This window comes from Hemicordylus capensis, chromosome 5, assembly GCF_027244095.1.
Source record: "Hemicordylus capensis ecotype Gifberg chromosome 5, rHemCap1.1.pri, whole genome shotgun sequence".
Taxonomy (NCBI): Eukaryota; Metazoa; Chordata; class Lepidosauria; order Squamata; family Cordylidae; genus Hemicordylus; species Hemicordylus capensis.
Window position 1 is genome coordinate 232,971,129 of NC_069661.1, and position 20,904 is coordinate 232,992,032.

The following is a 20,904-nucleotide window of genomic DNA, read 5'->3' on the forward strand; positions in this document are numbered from 1 at the left end:
TTGAGATCATCAGGAGAGGTCTGTCTGCATTTGCCACTGGCTTGTCTGGTGGCTACTCAGGGACGGGCCTTCTTCTACCACAAGAGCTGGTCTTGTGGTAGCAAGCATGACTTGTCCCCATAGCTAAGCAGGGTCTGCCCTGGTTGCATCTGAATGGGAGACTTGATGTGTGAGCACTGCAAGATATTCCCCTCAGGGGATGAAGCCGCTCTGGGAAGAGCAGAAGGTTTCAAGTTCCCTCCCTGGCTTCTCCAAGATAGGGCTGAGAGAGATCCTTGCCTGCAACCTTGGAGAAGCCGCTGCCAGTCTGTGAAGACAATACTGAGCTAGGTGGACCAATGGTCTGACTAAGTATATATATGGCAGCTTCCTATGTTGCTATTTTCCTAAGGGTCAAAAAGCACTACCATGGCTGCCTTCAGAGATCACACAGAACCTAAAGTAAAACCACCTCAGATTGTCCCGTGATGTTTGAATAATAGAACCATGGTTGCAGGACTCAACCACAGATCTGATTCTGCCTCAAACCTCCTGATGAACCCTTGGTTTGAAGTAAGGTACACTTACCAAACTGAGGTCTGGAGGCTTCAGTGTATCATCCAGTTTGGGCAACACACCCAAACTGGAGTTAAAGGAGGAAACTCCTCCCCAGTTAATTGCCTTTCAATTAACTGGCACGGCTTTCCGTCATGGGTTGGAGGAAGCCTGCACAGCCAGTTCTGCCAACATTGCAATCTCCCAGACTGCAGATAGTTATCATCTGGGAGTGGGGTCTTGGAGGGAAACTGCGGGTTCAATGGACACACAGTTACAAGGTATGTATGAAGGCACTCCACGTCTGAGTGAATAGATTAGAGCAGGGTTTCTTAACCTTGGGCCCCCAGATTTTGATTGACTACAACTCCCAGAATCCCCAGCCACAATGGACATGGCTGGGGATTCTGGGAGTTGTAGTCCATCAACATATGGGGGCCCAAGGTTAAGAAACCCTGGATTAGAGATGTCTGGATTAGAGAGAAAATACCAGTGGTTTAGCATTAAAAAGAGTGACAGAATAATAACTAACAATTTTTACAGAATACATGTGTAAGTATCTCATTAATATTTGGATGCAGCTGCAGAAGTGAGAGCTGCACCCGGTTTAGAATGCTATCAATATTTCATATGTATAAGCATTTGATAATTAATGAATAAAATATTGTATATAAGATGCTGGCTTCCAAAGCACAAAGGGTAATAAAAAATGCATGCCCACAAAGGGCTCATTAACCTTTCAGTGCAGTGGCTTGTGCTAGGTTTGCGATTCACTCCAGGCATGATGAGGCAAGATTATAATGATTTCCTTTTTATTAAAAATAACTGGCCCTTATTGTAAAATGCGCTCTGATGGCTGTGGGATATTGAAGCTCAGCCCGTCATCTTTACCAATGGCATATAAAATGGATATTTACCGTAAATGCAAACCATCCTAGAATTAATTCTGAACAATTTATGAATACATTATACCAATATATAGCAATGCATTTCACTATAAGGAGCAGGTGAGAGGTAGGGGTGTGCAAGGAACCGGCTAGTCTGGTTCGGTTTGAGTCCAAACTGGACCCAAACCAGACCAGACTAGTTCGGTCTGGCAACCCCTCAACCCTTTGCCCCGTTTTGGTCCAGTCCAGGGGGGTTCACATTTTTAAAAAAAATAAAAAATTTATTACACTTACCCCCTCCAGGGGAGTTGTGTGAGGCGGTGGGGGCAGGTCAGGGAGAATCGCCCTCTCCCCACCCCCCACCAACCTTACTTATGCCATCCCAGGCCATGCAGAGGCCCATTACACAGGTGCGGCAGCCTCCAAAATGGCTGCCGCGTCATAGAGGAAAGGGCGATGAGTGGCTAAGGAGTGGCTGGACAGCCAAATTATGTCATCAGAGATGCTGGCAGGGGGAAGGGCAACCTATGTGGAAACCCACCCACCCCCACTGCTGCTTCGAACAACTGTCCTGGAGGGGGTAAGTGTCATTAAAAATATTTAAATTTTTAAAAGGAGAACCCCCGAGGGGGTTCGATCCAGAGTCGGACCGAACAGGGGGTGGTTCGGTTTGACCCCGAACAGTTATTCGCACATCCCTAGTGAGGGATAGAGGATTAACATTTCAGTCACCATCCTCTGAAGTGGACAGCCAGATGTGGACAGATGTGGACAGATGCCAGGCTCTCCACACCTCCTTTGCCTCTTGACTGACAGCCGGAGGTCCTTTACATGTATTATTATTTACATGTATTATTATTATTGTTTACACAGACAGGTGATATTGACTAGTTTGTTTTATCCAGACATCGAGTCCTTCCCAAGGACCTAGGCTGACTGAATTTTATTGTCAATGTTGTTGCTGTTGTTATAGACACATATCGTTGCAGAATATAGGCTGTTCCCAGTAAAGCTGCTTTTGATATTGGCTGATGGTGATTTCTGTGACCCCTATGGTGTTGAGGTGCTCTTCAAGGTCTTTTGGAACTGTACCCAGGGTGCCAATGACCACTGGGATTATTTGGGTCTTCTTCTGCCACAGCCTTTCAATTTCAATTTGTAGATCTTTGTATTTGGTGATTTTTTCTATTTCTTTTTCTTCTATTCTGCTGTCCCCTGTTATTGCTATATTGATTATTTTGTCTTGTTTTTCTTTCTTCTCGACTACAGTTATATCTGGTGTATTGTGTGGCAGATGTTCGTCTGTTTGTAGTCGGAAGTCCCATAATATTTTTGCATCTTCATTTTCTACAACTTTTTCAATTTTATAGTCCCACCAATGTTTGGCTACAGGTAGCTTGTATTTTTTGCAGATGTTCCAGTGTATCATCCCTGCTACCTTGTCATGCCTTTGTTTGTAGTCAGTCTGTGTGATCTTTTTACAACAGCTGATTAGGTGGTCCACGGTTTCATCTGCTTCTTTACAAAGGCGGCACTTGCTGTTTGTTGTTGACTTTTTGACTTTTGCTCTTATTGCATTTGTTCTTAGTGCCTGTTCTTGTGCAGCCAGTATTAAACCCTCTCTTTCTTTCTTCAAGTTGCCATTCTTAAGCCATTGCCAGGTCTTGGTGATGTCTGATTTTCCACGTATATTGTGCAACTATTGACCATGCAGGGGCTTATTTCTCCATTTTTCTGCTCGGTTCTTGACTTGTTCTTTCTTGTAGGCCTGCTTTGTTTCATTGGTGTTGAATAGTTTCACATTATTGACCATTTTAAGTGCATCTTCTTCACTGTCCTTAATATATTCTTCAAGGCCTCTTTTCTCCTCCTCTATTGTTTGATGGATTGTTTGATGGACTTGCAGCATTCCTCTTCCACCTGAGCTGCGAGGGAGGTATAGCCTATTGACATCACTGCGGGGGTGCAGAGCATGATTGATGGTCATGATTTTCGTGGTCTTACGATCTAGCATCTCTAGCTCTGCCTGGGTCCAGTCTATTATTCCTGCAGTGTATCTGATAACAGGTATAGCCCAGGTGTTTATGGCTTGTATGGTGTTTCCACCATTGAGTTTGTACTTTAGGATTTTTCTAACTCTCCTGATGTATTCACTTCCAATTTTTCTTTTAACTTCAGTGTGTGCAATGTTATCAGCCTGGAGTATGCCCAAGTATTTGTAATGCTCTTTCTTTAACCCCTTGGAAAATGCCTCTTCTAATGCTAACCTGTCCAAGTGTCTCGCCATTGATTGTTAACTGTGTACTCCACATGCTCATGGCTTTTTAAATAAATATCTGAATGTTTTTGCTGACACCAGTTGTTTCTAAACATTTTAGTATCCATGTGTGAGGCAATGAGTCGAAGGCTTTCTTGTAGTCAATCCATGCAACACTTAGATTGGTTTTTCTTCTCTTGCAGTTTTCTAAAATCATTTTGTCATTCAGCAGCTGGTCTTTTGTGCCTCTGGTGTTCGGACAATTTCCTTTCTGTTCTACTGGAAGCTGTTTGTTAGCTAATAAGTGTTGCATTACTTCATCTGCTATTATTCCAGTTAATAATTTGAACATGGTTGGCAGGCTGGTTATCGGTCTATATTTACTTGGAACTGCACCTTTTGTTGGGTCTTTCATTATGATATGGGTTTTCCCAGTTGTTAGCCATTGTTCAACATCACCTCCTTGCAAAATGTGATTGAACTGTTTTGATAGTTGTTTATGAAGGCTTGTTAGGTGTTTAAGCCAAATGCCATGCAGTTAATCGTTGCCTGGTGCAGTCCATTTTTAATTTTCTTTGCTCTTTCACTTATTAATTCTGGTGTTATTATTAAATCTTGCATTTGTTGGTTACATTTTTCGACCTCTTTCATCCAGCCTGCTTTTTTATTATAATCTATTGGATTGTCCCAGAATTTCCCCCAGAATTGCACTGTTTCTTCTTTATTTGGTGTTTCTAGGTTTCTTGCAGTTTCTCCTTCTATGCTTTGGTAGAAACGTCTCTGATTCGACTATTATTATTATTATTATTATTATTTGATTTCTATACTGCCCTTCGAAAAATGGCTCAGGGTGGTTTACACAGAGGAACAACAAACAAATAAGATGGATCCCTGTCCCCAAAGGGCTCACAATGTAAAAGAAACATAACATAGACACCAGCAATAGTCACTAGAGGTACTGTGCTGGGGGTGGATAGGGCCAGGTACTCTCCCCCTGCTAAATAAAGATTTATCTACTTGGTAAATAATCACTAAGTTGAAAGGTGCCTTTTTGCCAAGTTAGCAGGTAGTTAACATTACCATTTTCTTGTATGTGCGAGGCCAGTTCTCCCTTTTTTTCATGTTATAGTCTGTTGTGCTACTTTCCTCAAAGTGTCTACAAAGTATGTTTGAGGAGGGACTATAGCTCTGTGGCAGCAGAACACTGCATGCAGAAGGTCACAGATTTAATCTCTGCCTAAAGGCTCAGATGGGAAAGACACCCCGGTTGGACATGTTGGAGAACTCCTGCCAGTCAGAGGAGACAATAGGGATATGCCAAAAACGGTTTGCCCGGTTCAGTTCCAAACCAGATTCAAACTGAATTGGGCATGTTTGGTTTTGCGACCCTCAAACACGGGTCCAGTTTGGTTCAAATTAGTAGTGGACAGGGCCCAGTTTTAGGGCGGGTGTGTGTGTGTTCCATTTTCAGTTTTTTAAAAAATGATATACCGCCCAGTGAGTGCAGTGATTAGGGGTGTGCAATTCGGGATTTTGGGTGATTCGGCTCGGACCCGAACCGAATCACCCCTGTTCTGTTTTGTGCCCGAATCTGGGTCACCCGAATCACCCTTGATTCGGTTTGGATTCGGATTTAGAAGTTTTTTCTGAGGTGTGAATTCTCATTCTATCATAGCAAATGAGATTTTTTTCAATTAAACAACTCTCATGACCCCACATTCACTTTTTCACACTTTCCTTTACTATGAATAATATGAGGAAGTAATCAATTTAGCACACTTCACCTTATGAAGACAAACCTCATACAAATAAATTCACCATAATTCACCCCTCTGCCCAATCACTCTTAAATTGGGGATGGGTGGTAGCCTCCACCCATTAGGCACTATCTACCAGCCCACCCCACTCCTTTGGGGCAGATCCACTTTCTGCCCCCAATCTGCCCCAAAGACACCCAAACTTCAAAAATTCTCAAAAAATCAGCCCTCTGCCCAATCCCCCTGAAATGGGGGTGGTAGCCTCCACCCATTAGGCACTATCTACCAGCCCACCCCACTCCTTTGGGGCAGATCCACTTTCTGCCCCCAATCTGCCCCAAAGACACCCAAACTTCAAAAATTCTCAAAAAATCAGCCCTCTGCCCAATCCCCCTGAAATGGGGGTGGTAGCCTCCACCCATTAGGCACTACCACCCCACCCCACTATTTTGGGGCAGATCCACTTTCTGCCCCCAAACTGCCCCAAAGTCACTAAAACTTCAAAAATTCTCAAAAAATCAGCCCTTTGTCCAAACCCCCTGAAATTGGGGTGGTAGCCTCCACCCATTAGGCACTACCACCCCACCCCACTATTCTGCCCCAGGCCCCACTTTATGCCCCAATATGCCCCAATCTGCCCCAAAGACATGAAATATTCAGAAATTTAGCAAAAATCAGCCCTTTGCCCAATCCCCCTGAAATTGGGGTGGTAGCCTGCACCCATTAGGCACTACCACCCCACCCAACTACTTTTGCCCAGATCCCATGCTATGCCCCCGAACTGCCCCAAAGTCACTAAAACTTTAAAAAATCGCCAAAAATCAACCGTGAACCCAATCACCCGAATTTTTCATGCCCGAAATTCGGGTGATTCGGCTCGTGCCCGAAAAATATCGGGGGACATCGGGGTGATTCGGTTCGGCCCCAAATCACCCAAAATTGTTTGTTTCGGGCACTGATCATTCTGTGCCCGAAATTTTTTGCACATCCCTAGCAGTGATGGCCTTTTGGGGATGGGGGGCGGGTGCTTTGTTGGCCAGTGCAGTGGTCTTGGGCATCTTTCTATCCTCCCCACCACCTGCCCCTAGTGTTTCACAGGTGGCCCATTTCAGGGCCATTTCGGCCCTCTGTGAGCATGCAGTGGCCATTTTTTAGGCCACCATACATGCATATGGGTCATTTGAATGTCTGGGTCATCTTGTAAATGGCTTTTCTGCACTCACAGAAGGCTGAAATGGTCCTGAAATGGGCCAGGCTAGCCCATGGGAGACTGCGGGGAGGCGGCTGGGGGATATAAGAATATAGGAACAGCCCTGCTGGATCAGGCCCAAGGCCTATCTAGTACAGCATCCTGTTTCATACATTGGCCCACCAGATGCCTCTGAGAAGCCCACAGGCTGGAGGTGGCCCACAGCCACCAGACTAGTAGCCATTGATAGACCTGCCCACCATGAATTTGTATAAGCCCCTTTTAAAGTCATCCAAGCTGGCGGCCATCACCACACCCCATGGCAAAGAATTCCATAGATTAATTATGCACTGAGTGATAAAGTACTTCCTCTTGTTGGTCCTAAATTTCCCACCTTTCAGTTTCATGGGGTGCCCCCTGGTTCTAGTGTTGTGAGAGAGGGAGAAAAATGTATCTCTGTCCACTCTCTCTACTCCTTGCATAAATTTATGCACCTCGGTCATGTCTCCCCTTAGTCACCTCTTTTCCAAGGTAGAGAGCCCCAGATGCTGTAGTCTAGCCTCATAAGGAAGGAGCTCCAGGACCCTCATCATCTTGGTAGCCCTCTTCTGCACTCTTTCCAGTTCTACTATATCTACAACGGAGAGATGCCAGAAATCCACCCACAGCTGCTGCAGCACCCCCCAAAGGCCACCGCTGCCTTTCCTGGGCGGTAAGTCATTTTCAAAAAACTGAACATGGACAAACACCCCCCGCCCTCGATCCAGGCCCGAACCAGCCCAGGAGGCTCTGTCCAACCTCGGACCAAGACAGGTCCAGTCCGGTTTGAAGCCGAATCACTCAAGCCAGTTCGAGTGGAACTTGAATCACTCGAGTGGAACTCGAATCACTCAAGCCAGTTCGAGTGGAAACCAGTTCTAATTAGAACCGGTTCTCACATCCCTAGCAGACAATCCTAGTACACTGGAACATAGGAAGTCTTCTACTGAGTCAGACCACTGATCACCTAGGTCAATATTACCTACACTAACTGGTAGTGGCTCTCCAAGTTTCCAGGCAGAAAACGTTCCCAGCCTTATATGGAGAAATCAGGGATTGAACCTGGGACCTTCTGCATGATGAGCAGGTGCTCTATCACTGAGTGCAGCCCCATCCCCTTGGTCCAACTAGTTCAATCTTATCTACTTTGACCATAGCTCTCCAGAGTTTCAGTTCCCAGTCCTTCCTGGAGATTCTAGGGATTGAACCTGAGATGTTCTGCATGCAAAGCAGATGCTCTGCCATTGAGCTACGGCCCCATTCTTGGCTAAATGGAACATTGGTCTGGGTCAGTCTAAAGTGTCCTCATATGTTCCTAACCCCATTGAAATCAATCAGTCCTGTGCAGTAAGCCTCGATGAGACTTACCTCTATGCAAACATTCATAGGAGTGATATTAGACTGCACACATGCCTTGGATTGTGAGCTTTATAGTCCTTTCACAAAGTTGCTCTTGTCCATTTCAGCACCACATGATGCTGAAACGGAGAACAGATTTGGTTCCTCTGACACCTCTTTGTATCTCGCTTGGCATAAAATGCCCTGTGTTGACTACCCGTTGCCTAGCCCACAGTAATGCTTTTATAGCCTCTGTGTTCCTCTCCTACTAAATGGCCAACAAACATAATTTACTGTAATTGCTATTACAGTGCATTCATTCTAGACAACAGTACGAAGCATAATGAAATGAATCTAATGAACATAGTTTTTTCTTCCTTCTTTCCACAAAGAAGTGAAAATTGGAAGTTCTTACAATGGGATGAGCAAAATGTACTCTCTTTGGAGATATAATTAATGTGTACTGACACATTAGAATGACAAATATAATATGACAGTTTGCTAACAAGTTCACAAATATTGTCCTAGTAGCCTCATGAGCAATACAGGAGCCCTGCTGTTCTTCTTCAGGCAAAATTCACTGATAGCAGACATGGGAGATGCCAGTCTGGAGAGAGAAAAATCAGAGCCTGCAGAATTATACAAATATAGGACAGCTCCAGAAAATATGTACGGGGGAAGCAGATATACTCATATAAATGAATAGTAAGTGTGATTTATTATGCTTATTTCCAATTTAAAAGCATTTTATGCCTTTCTATAGGAAACCTGTATTCATTGCTACTTATACGTATAGAAGTTCTTCCAATTAAATTGTGGGCTGCTAAAAAATATACCAGCCACTGTGTCTCTCTTTATAAGAACTGATGTACTTAGTGGCTTATTTTTAATCATCTTAAATTATTTATAATGGTCTCTAAGCCACTTTTTACAAACAAAAACTGGGTTGAATCCAAAGATCCCCTTGCTTTGTCAGAAGAAGCTTTATCTGATGGAAGCAGTCATCATCCAATAGAAAGACAGGAAGCTGCCTTATACCAAGTCAGACCATTGGTCCATCTATCTCAATATGATCTACTACACTGACTGGCAGTGGCTCTCCAAGGTTTCTGGCAGGAGTCCTTTGCAGGCATACCTGGAGATGCCAGAGACTGAACCTGGGACCTTCTGCATGCAAAGCAAGTGTTCTACCCCAGTCAGTCCTATCTTCAATGGAAGATTTCCATTTTCCCTTCCACTTCTCCTGAGGAAGGGAACCTTTGGCTCCAACCCAGTGTTTCCATGCTATTTGCCTATGTTTCAAATGGAAAACATGCTTGTAGCTATTAATTCTTTGTTAGAAATATCTTAAACACAAACAGCACAATCCGGGGGGGGGGTCATTTCTTGTTGATCCCAATGAAGAAATTTAAGTTTGTGATTAACTTTCCTATTGACATATCCAAATGTGCTCACCTTTAGCTAGATAGTGCCTAAGATTTCTAGTCTGCGAAATCCAATAATTTGAAGTTCCTTGGACATGGGAGTGATATGGAATTAGCATCTTCAGGGGCGGAGCCACCATTGGGTGAACGGGTTCAAAGAAGCCAGGCCACACCCAATCAGGGGCTGTGAGTGTGGCCCCAGACACGCCCCCCGTGTCTGACGTCAGAGACGGGGGCGTTATTTTGGTCCAAAATGGGGCCGCACAGCCCCGTTTGGAGCCAAAATAGGCCTGTGCTGCGTTGGCAGCATGGCCGGAGCAACTCTCCCTGCCTGAAAGGCAGGGAGGGCCACTCCTGGTCCCGCTGCCAACACAGCGGGGCCGATCGATCTCCCTTCCAAACAGGGCCGCACGGCCCCATTTAGGAGAAAGATCAGCCCGCGCTGCCTACCTTCAAGAATCTGCCTTTAAGGCAGGGAGAGTCGTTCCGGCCTGCGCTGCTCAAAGCAGTGCAGGCTGATCTCCTTTCCAAACGGGGCCGTGCAGCCTCATTTGGAAGGGAGACCACGCCCCTGTGTCTGACGTCAGACACAGAGGCAAGGCTAGCTGGGTGAATCATGTCAGACATGGGGGGCGGGGCCAGGGGGCAGCGGCAGCAGCCACACACAGGCCACTGCCAACCTGGCTCCACTTCTGAGCACCTTGATCCTAATTGTAATTGAAAGTAATTTTGTCACCCTGCTTGCCCATGTGATGCTTCTTCGGTATAGTCACATGCAACCAGACCATATAGAAGTGGTTCCTCCTGCATCACAAAATGTAACATTCTGATCATCCATTAGCTTACAGGGGAGTTGGTGCAGAGTGGCCAGTGCTGGCTTCCCTTGCCCACCACAGCTCTGTGCAGACCCTTTGCCCAGCCCAGCTCAGCCTTTGCCTGCTTAGCAATGGAGGTATAATCTGATTTCCTTTTTGTGGCTATCCCCCCTTGGATATTTAGGGATCGGCTTGCCATAGGGCTTTGATATGGGGGAGCAAGGTAGGGCAGATTGAGAAGATTCTGAATTTTTAATTTGAAGCCGATTGGGGAGTTTGTTGTTTTTTAAGGTATTTCCAACATTGGCATCCCAGTTTTACCGATGTGCACAGTCCTACAGCACAACTTCAGCCCTCCAGCTGTTTTTGGACTACAGCTCCCATTATCCCCAGACAGGGTGGCCAATAGTGAGGACTAATAGGAACTGTAGTCCAACATCTGCAGGAGGGCTGAAATTGTGCAGCCCTGCTTTACCGCAAGAATGCTTGTGCTTGCACAACATTTATGCAAACTACAACATACCTCATTTTAATGGTTGCACAAGAGCACAATTCTGAAATTTCCGATTTGTAGTGCAACTTTGCTCATTATGCAAGTGCTTTGTTAGTCAAGATGTCAGCATCTGTGCCAGAGCAGGATGGGTGCTCAAGAACGTCTTCCTTCAGAGTTGCCTTGGGGTGACCAAATGGGGGGTGGGGGTTGAATCTGCTCTGATTTAACAAAGTACTTATGAAGCAGTCAGGGCTGTGTATATGTAAACCTTTTCAAACAACTGAAATCCCCCTAATCAGCTGTTTGGCAGAGAAGCTGAACTTGGAGGAAGAGGTGAATTCAGTCATCCACTCACCTTTCCAAAAAGCTGATTGTGTGCCAGGCCCACGGTTGAATTGGGTTGAGAATAAACACACAAAAGTCTCCTTCTCTACACACAGATATCCAGCCCCTAGCTCGATTGGAACAATCATTTGTAAACATTTGAATTAGAGCAAGCAAATCTGGAGAATCTGAATTTGAAATTTGGAGGGCATATCTCAGTTGAGATGTTTATCTGAACTTTTCCTCTCAACTATTGCTTCATTGTTTCCTTAGAAGAAACACTCGTCTGTAGCTTTTCACTCTTCTGTTTGGGAGGGTTTTTATTCCAAGAGAATATCAACAGAAACATGGATAATTTGCTGTAATTTGAGCACTTAACTGTGATTAGAATGTCTCCTATTACCAAATTAATGGTCTGTGCAATTATTATTTCATGCTTGCATATTTAATATTGACGGTGCTGCTACGTTTGATTTTTCTCCTTCCCTCACACAAAAGGAAGAGTCGTATTTCTTCCTGATTAAACTACTCCCAGAGCATGCCACTATTGGGAAGTGGTTAAACCCACAAGAGCCAGAGAATGAACAAGCCTTCCAAGGACAACTCCAGCTGCTGCCTTAACAAATGTGAATATAGAAAAGGGACTGTGAAGAAACATAATTTTTTATTTATTGGGGTTTTTTCACCAAGCTCGCAAAAAGCCTCAGCCAGCTCAAGTCCTGGGAGGGTTTTGTTTTGTCTTGTTCCACTGCACAAGTGTTAACTAACTTGGCACCTGCTGCTCCAGAATAAAGAAGTCAAGCTGTTGCCACACAACAAACATCAACCAACAATCGGATGTTTCCTACAGAACAAGAGTCACATATTTAAGGCTCACCAGAAATGCAGTGAGATGTACTGGTGTGTTCTTGGCAAACTATACTACACGCACACACCACCAACAACAACTGTCCTATTGCTTAGAGGCAGAGAAAAGAACTCACAGGTTCACTGTGGTTTGTATTCCAGATTAATTAATGTAGTCTTCATACATTTGACATAGGCCTGTGCTGCTGTGCTGCCTAATAGGCCAAGTTGTCTGATAATGAGAGGAAATTAAAATGGCACAAAAATAATGAGATATAAGCACAATAACTCCCTTCTCAAGGAATTTCCCTGTGTACAATGAACACAAGAAGGGAGTATGAGACTATTGCCCTCTTTGTAGTGTTTCCAAGGAAAGACCAGCCGCTATTTTAGAAGAACACAGACTGAAGAAGACGTCCCCTGGGGAGAAGAAGCCTCCCAGGAAAGGAGCCCTTCCTTTATTTAACTCCACCTCTTAACATGATAACCCTTTAACCCTTTAAGTGCTATATACTATTATGCCACATCTCCTCTTCTTCCATCTTTATAGATCTCAAACAGTTTTCAACTTAAACCCAAAGAGTACCCTTTTAATTTAAAATTATCATTTGATGAAAGAAAATGTTCTCCAACCATTTTCCCAGCATTTGTGTCTATCACAGATTAAGTCTCTGGGGAGGTCTGACATATCTCCCTGGTCGGATTTGTATTTACATTCTGTTTTCCTGATCAGCCCCACCACCCAGCTCTCTCTCTCTCTCTCTCTGACTACTAGTTGGACTAGAGATGGCTGTTGTGGCCATTTATCTCCATCTGAAGGTGAAAGGTTCTGAAAATGAACACAGTTCCAACTGATACTACCTCAGGGTGTATTCACAATTTAAGATCTAGTTGTAGCTTCCCCCTTCACAGTCCCAAATGCCTGGGAACTTTGCATCCAAACTCTGTGTCCCCAGGAATCAACATTGATAATGGTTTAACCCTGTGCTGAACACTGAAATTATGTGGCTGCCACTGCTTCTTCTCTGTGTAGCATCACTGATAGCCTTTCAGATCTGGCCACTGGAGTTGAAGCTTGGAGTGTGCCATTGGTAAGGGCATCCTCAGCCCATGAGATGTTCTGCTGGTAAAGATCCCAAAGCAGAGGGAGTGGATCGATACACCAACAGTACTAAATATGGATCATCCCCCCTTTTCAACAACCATTTCAAAGTTTGCACTGCATGTTCAATTTCCCCATTGCTTTGAGGGTAATGGGGGCTACTTGTACAATGCTCAAAGCCATACTTCTCTGCAAACACTATGCATTTGCAAGAAACATTCTGAGGCCCATTGTACAAAATAAGCATCTCCATGTCTAGCAAAAACAGCTTTCAGTTTTTGTATGGCCTGTGGGGATGAAAAGTGAGTAAGCAAGGCAAGGTCAATATACCTGGAAAAATAATCAACAACAATAACATATATGTATTCTCTTATCAGACAATCAAATCTGTAGCTACTTGCTGCCAAGGTCTCTGGGGTAGCTTTTCACAATTAAAAGTTCAGGGCTTTGTTTTCTTGTTTTAATACAGGTCCCACAATTGTCCACTAACATTTTTATTTGCATACTCAGTCCAGGCCACCAAGCACCCTGCTGTGCTCTCACTTTGCACTTAGAAATGCCCTGAAAGCCTTTGTAAATTTTATTTAGTATATCCCTCTGAAGTTCTTTGGGGATGACAATATGCTGCCCTTTCATGAGCAAACCATTTATGAGGTCTAGGTCATTTTGGTCTGGCCAATAAGGTCTCACCACCAATGGAAGTCATTTCCAGGCACCCCATCATTGTTGACAGAGGTGAATTACCATCTGACATGTGGCAACATAGCATTGTGCCATGTGAATTCGCTAGAGTCACTCTTTTGTTGCTGGAAGAGGAGCTTGAATGAAGTCAACATAAACTTTCACTTCTGTTGCCAAAGTTTGTTCTTCCTTTGTCTGCAGTAGAGGAACAGGGGCCCTGGAAAGTGCATTTGCTGGTACAAGTGACTTTCCTAGTACATACTCAATGCCGAAAAAAATATCTCAGTAGGCGAAGGCGAAATCTTAGAATCCTTGCAGGAAGGTCATCCAGGGATTTTGAGCCAAGTAGGGTCACTAAAGGTTTGTAATCAACGTGTATAGTGCAGTGGCTCCCAAACTAGGAGCCTCCAGATGTTGCTGAACTACAACTCCCATCAGCCCCAACCACAATAAATTGTACCTGGGGCTGATGGGAGTTGTAGTTCAGCAACATCTGGAGGCTCCCAGTTTGGGAACCACTGGTATAGTGGATTTTAATCCCACCAAATAAGAACTAAAATGTTCACAGACCCAAGTAACAACTAACACTTCCTTTTCCACCTGAGCATAGCACCGCTCCATGTCAGTAAGACATCAAGAAATGAGTGTGACTGGAGCATAGTTCCCAAGCCTTATGAGGAAGCATCCACAGCCACAATTGTCGGGTACTTTGCAGAACACTGTACCAAAACTGGAGAAGAAAGCAACAGTTGTTTTACCACCGCAGTGTGTGCATAATCCCAGGTCCACAAAGCATCTCTAGATAAGTTCCCATAGAGCTTCATGACTTGTGCAAGATTTGGTAGAAAAGAATTCCAAGATAATTTGCTATGGCCAAAATACTGAGGCACTGCCACAACACCCAGAGGCTCTGGGAGATTTACAAGTTCAGTAACCTTATCTGCATCGGGCTGGATTCCCTTGTCACTAATGGCATGTCCTACATACTTAAGGCTTGTATTCCCAAATTCACATTTTTCATTCAGTGTGAGGCCCACCTGTTCGAAATGCCACAGTATTGCCCGCAGCCTCTCGTCACCCTCCCTGAAGCCAGCTGCCGCCACCGCCGCCACCACACCCCATCCCACTGCCAGTGATCTTTAGGGAGCAAAAGGGGGAACTTTCCTCTCACCCGGTCTTTTCCAGCCCTATCTGGAGATGTCACGTCAGGGATTAAACCTGCAAGCTTCTGCATTCAAAACAGATGCCCTACCTCTGAGCCACAGCCTCATTCCCTAAGGGAAATATCTTATGCTCAACAGTGCTCATGTGCAGCCACCCATCCAAATGCAAAGCAAGGTGAACCTTGCTTGGGAAAGGGCACAATTCATGCTCACTACCTCAAGACCAGCTGGGTCCTGGTCTTAAAATGGTAGCATCAATTGCCCCTTCAGCTGTTATTCACACCCGACAGAGCAAGTTCTTTCATTTCCTTCATCCCTCCATACAGCTCTTACATTTTCTCCAAACCCATCCAGCCTCCCCCGCCCGCCCCCCATTGGTGTTTTTAGTTAAGTTCAACTATGATTAAAGGTTTTTGTTTTGCTGTTTAATTATGGCACTGCAATGCCACAAATGCTTTCATTCGAGAATTACAAAGCATTAAGCATGGATCTTTTTGTTAAAGTCTGAGAACTATTATAGTCATTAGCTGTTGCTATAATTTATCTTTTTATGCCCCTGCTTCCTCAGTCTGAAGGGCATGTTGCTTACATATTTTATTTTTTCCCCTTTGTGTTTATGTGTTTCAGTCACAGAGAAAGGCACAGCAGACTAGACAAATTGGACTTCAGATAAACAATGGCGTGGATGGCTCTTCATTTTCTTATTTTCTCCCCTTTAATGTTCACGAGCATTAAGTCAATAACACAAAGCATCCAACAAAAGGGATATTGGTAAGTAATGTGTTTGCTAAGCTGGCACCTAAAAAAACCAGAAGCATACAATGAGGCGAGTCTCACGATCAGTGGGACTCGGTGGAAGGGTTTTTTGGGGGAGAGTGAGCTTAGCCTGCTCTCCCCACAAATTATCATTATTGTAGCCCTGGGTGGCCGGATCAGCCGCCCACATGACTGCTGGCTCTGTGATGGAGCTGGCGGGGGCTGTGGGTATCAGGGGCCGCATGGCCCCTAGAAATTCCAGGATGCCCTACGCGAGTGCGCGGGGCATGCTGGAGAGACCCCCGAGCCCAAGAGGCTGCTTTCAGCCTCCCAGCCAGGTGTCTCCTCATGTGTTGCCGTGCACCGTGGCAACACACGAGCAAAAAAAGGAGGTTAACGGAGCATTCGCTCCATTAACCTAGTCTTAGGGGAGGGGTATTTAGGGCGGTTAGCTGCCACGATTGCCCCAAAGCAGGCTAGGCTCCCTTAGCCCACTTTTGGGCAATCGTGAGAATAGCCTCAGTAGATAATGAACCAACAGAAGGGAATAACTTTCCTAATCTGTATCTAAAGTAATATTTATACATCTAGATATTTTTGTTTACTGTTTATAACAATTCATTAGTTACAATACTTTTTTAAAAAAAATTGATGCAAGCCACCTTGCACATATCTATAGGGAGAGTTTCCGTGGTTCCTTCTTTTACAACTGCTTTCTAAGGTGATGAGCTCATTGCTCTGAGTTCCTAAAGTAAAGGTAAAGTGTGCCGTCAAGTCGATTTCGACTCCTAGTGATGAGTATCATATGGCATGTAGAGTTCTTATGATTTACCATCATGAGTACATGGATCTGGGTGGCAGCTGTCTAATCTGTACTTTTTTGTGGCAGGAAAACACACTGTTGTTCTTGCTGCTGCATTGATATCCCGCATCTTCAGTAAAAAGACTCCAGTTACAAACATATGTAAAACATTTTAATCATTCGATAAAATAATCCAGAAAAATCAAGTCCACAATCCTTGAGTATTAATTGAACGGGTTTTGTCGCTAGAGGAGGGTTGTCAGCTGTAAGGGTGTGCACGGAACCGTCTGGCCCGCTGCGGTTTGAGGCCGGACCGGCCTCGAACGGAACCAGGCCGGTTCAGCCCGGCCCCCATCGAACCTCACCCCAGCCCCCCGGTCCGGTCCCAGACTGGTCCACAAACTTTATTTTTTAAAATTAAAATGTTGAAGGAACTACCTCACAGAGGGCATTTGTGCTTGCGCGGCAGCTGCCAAAATGGTGGCCGCTCACTTCTACGGAGGCCCGAAAGGACCATAAAGGCTATGTTTACCCAGCTTCAGCAGTGATGAGGAAGGCCGGCAGGGGAGAGGGAACCCACGCAGAAACACCCACACACACACGGCTACAGCAAGCCCCCTGAAGGGGCTACAGGTAGTTCCTTTCACATTTAATTTTTTTTTAAAAAAAGTTCGCAGACCTGCCGGACTGGACCCAGCGGTCCGGTTCTGGTCCAACGGGACCGGGGGGTTGGTTCGATCACGAACCCACAAACCTCCGGACCAAACCATCGGACCACGGACCACCGGACCGGTCTTGCACATCCCTAGTCAGCTGGTCTAGAAGTGGGGAAAATGTCAGGGTAATGTTGGGCAGTGAGCACATGTGCTCCAGGTGGGTGTGATGTCTGAATCTTCCCAAGACTCTTCACCTGATATTCATCCAACTTTAGTACAAAGATTTGGAAGTTGGGCAGAGAATCTCATGAGAATGTCAGGTGGAAAGTGCGAGAACTGGGCTTGGATGAGTTCAGCTGTCACACTCACCAGGGGTATGCATTCTTGCTTCTCAACTTATTCTCAACATTTTCCCCACATCCAGACCAGCTGATGGTCATGTAAATCTGCCCTATTTCTTACACAGAGTTTCATCTCCAAGTAAGAAGCTGTTGCATATTTTTCATCTCCAGGTAAGAAACTATAGCATATTAAGTGGGTCTCAGGAGTAAACAAGGTTTTTTTAGACTGAAGAAAAACATTCGCACAGGGCCAAACCAATGAAAGATCTCTAAACTATTGGTGGGGACAGAATATAGAGCCAAGGAAGTAGGAAACCTGTGAACAGAAAATTGCAGTGTTTGATGAGAGCTATATTCCATGTGTTTAATTTGAAATAACCAGCTGAATCATAGTCTGCAGGTGCCTACTGCCATCTTAGAGTTCCTTAAGGAGTATTCTCTAGCACTTACTTTATTATTCTGTGTTTCTCTTTCCAAGTGCATTACTCCAGGCATCCTATGACTTGTTTTCTACAGCTGAACATTTTTAGTAGAATTGATTTCTTGGATGTCTAGTGCATCTTAATTTGCATAACTAAGTGCATAACTCTACACATTCCCAAATTTATTTATTATTATTTTTTTTAAATTCCTGCTGACAAAGTGGGATTGCCCTGGGGAAGATACAATTCTAGCGTGAGAGAGAACAATCTCCAAAACTGATCAGCCTGCTTGCAAATTCTTCATGATTTAAATTGTGTATGTCCAAATGATTGGTAATAGATACATGATTGCATGTCTCTGACACACAAGGATGGGCAACATCTCAGAGGTAGAGCACATGCATGGAAGGATTCAGGGGGCTCAGCCTCAGCTCTCCTCCAAAATGATCATTGCGGGGGAGTGGTGGGGGAAACTAAAGGCAGACTCAATCTTAGCAGTCGGCTGAGAGCCAGTGTGTGCAGTAGGAAAACTCTGTGGTAAGGATGTGCATTCGAATTTGAATCAATTCAGCTCAAAACTGGGTGATTTGAGTGATTCAAATTTGAATCAAATCACTCATTAAAAGGGCAATTAGATTAGAATTTTTAAATTTTTGATTTGAATTTGATTTGAGGGCTGTTTGGCACATTTTTAAAACCATTTTGGGGCCCTGACTGGTGAAAAAGGTGCCCAAACAGGCTTGAATCGATTAAAATTCAAAACAAATTTTCAAAATCAATTTGAACTTGAAATGAATTCTCAAAATTTTGATTTGATTTGAATTCAAATCAAATCTAAAAATTTGATTCAAAATCCGATGTGATACACATCCCTACTCTGTAGTCTTTACTCTGCCATGAAGTTCATGGGGCGACCTTTGATCAGTTACCCTTTCTTGGCCTAACCTACCTATCAGGAGGATTGAAGGAATATATAGAATCATTGTGGGGAAAGGAGCCTTGCACACTACCCTGAGATCTCTAAAGGAAGAGAGGGGTAGAAATGTAGCTTACATTGTGGATATGGGCTATAAATCCTCCATACTGTATTAGAGCCAGATTGGGACTGTATGCTCAGGAAGCTGAGCAGAAAAGCCCAGATCTGAGCAGTACATGGGTGGCAGGTGTTACCCCTGCTTTCTTGTGCTGTCTGCTGTCCTGTTTTTTCCCCCCTTGTTGAGAGTGGAAAGGATATTAACCCCCTCATTGGAGAGGTCTGGAGCATATTTTATCATCCATGATAAAAAGCCATGATTTTATCATCCGTGATAAAAAGCCATGATTTTATCATCCGTGATAAAAAGCCATGATTTTATCATCCATGATAAGGACATGGATATATATGTCCCTCCCATCTCTCAATGCACCTGGGAGCCTTCCCCTAATCATGTGAGGGGTTAGCTTGTCCTAATAACTCTTCTATACTTGCTACAAACACTAGTTTAAATATACAGTAGTTCAGGTGAACTGCCTCCCATACAGTTAGGGAAAGGTGCACCAGAGAGGGGATGTGCACACTGTAGAAAATATATGGCAGCTTAATCAATAGTCAGTATGTATTCAGAACTAGCAAGTGTACAGCAAGCATAATTAGTTAGCATGGGTGCTTCATAAGCTTTAAGCACAAGAGGTGATTTTAAGACCTCTCCACAGATGGAGAGTAGATGAAGAGTTGGGTAAAACACACAGGTTGGTTGGAAAAACCACAAAGAACAGATGTAATGTCAAAGGAAAAACATGTTGTGTGCTCAGTTCATATTCTGTAATAAGGAAGTAAACAAGACAACCAGAGATATGTGCAGTAGAGGGGAGGAGGGAATATGAGAAGGGATGGAATTTATCAGAACCAGACAAGAGATGGACTAATCACAGAGAATGTGTAGGCATGAAAGGATGGACTGTAATAGGGGGTTGTCACAAAACAAGCCAATCATAAGATTGTTTTGGAGTGGTGAGATACAAATAAACTCTTAAACTTTATTTCTGGAGCGTGTCCCATCTCTCATGCAGTGGGCAGTTTACTGGACAAGAATCTGATCTCAGCAACTAAATTTTGGCTAGGCAAGGCTGATAAGGAATCAATCAGTTAAAGAAACAGGAAACAGCTCTCCTACGGTGCTCATGACATGTACGTATTGTTGTCGCACATGCCAGTAGACAAGGTATCATCTGAACCTCTTATGCATGCCCCAGTCTTCATGGCTAAACTGCCACTGTATTATGTTGTACCCCAGCTTTTGCAAGATTTTGCTGTTTTATTTCCATCATTTCTGCTATTCAAAATTTCTACTATTCATGCTAAATGTGAATGCAGGAATGTGTATATCAGCCGCTGTGAAACAGAAAACTATATCAAGGACACCAGACATAGAACATGCTGATTTATTAATAGTCTTGCTGGGAGGAATTGTGATGAGAGTACTAGATTAGCAGGGTCCCAGATATCTTGTTAGCGACTTTTATGTATTAGCCTTACCCATACACTAAGAAATAATGAGCTTTTAATTCTGTAACCTTGTACTTATATTTGTATTACAGTATTCCCTTCAAGACACCTGACATATTTGCAACATGCCATAATTTGCAATTTAGCATCACTGTAATCTTGCCCCTGTCCCCTCCTTCCTCAAAATCTCCATTTTGAAAGACTGATAAAGATTTTGTGAACAAAGGACCAGGAAAAATAAGTAATGACTGTTTAAAAAATAGTGAGGCTATTCTCACGATCACTGCAAAGCAGTGGAGCTTAGCCCGCTTTCCAGGGATCGTGGGAACCACCGGGCTCTTAGGCTTGTAGTGCTCCCAAGGCAACTAGCCCACCTAATTCCCCCTCCCCTTAAATGAGGTTAATGGAGCGAGCATTCCATTAACCTCATTTGGTTGCTCGTGTGTCATTGTGGTGCATGGTGACATACGAGTAGACCCCTGGCCAGGAGGCTGCAAGCAGCCTCCCAGGCTCGAAGGTCTCTCCAAGATGCCCTGCGAGCTCGCATGGGGCATCCTGGAACCTCCGGGGGTCACACAGCCCCCGATTCCTGC

The 20,904-nt window shown here is 44.3% G+C and overlaps 1 long non-coding RNA gene across 2 annotated transcripts; it reads left to right on the forward strand.

Moving 5' to 3' along the window:
* Positions 1–8,567: 8,567 nt before the first annotated feature.
* LOC128325819 (uncharacterized) lies at positions 8,568–20,688 on the forward strand. Of its 2 annotated transcripts, XR_008307653.1 has the most exons (4): positions 8,568–8,706; positions 15,477–15,620; positions 17,530–17,575; positions 20,404–20,688. It is a non-coding gene; the product is annotated as an uncharacterized LOC128325819 (long non-coding RNA). The 2 variants fall into 2 exon arrangements; XR_008307652.1 differs by lacking the exon at positions 20,404–20,688 and having other exon boundaries at positions 17,530–19,060.
* Positions 20,689–20,904: the final 216 nt, after the last annotated feature.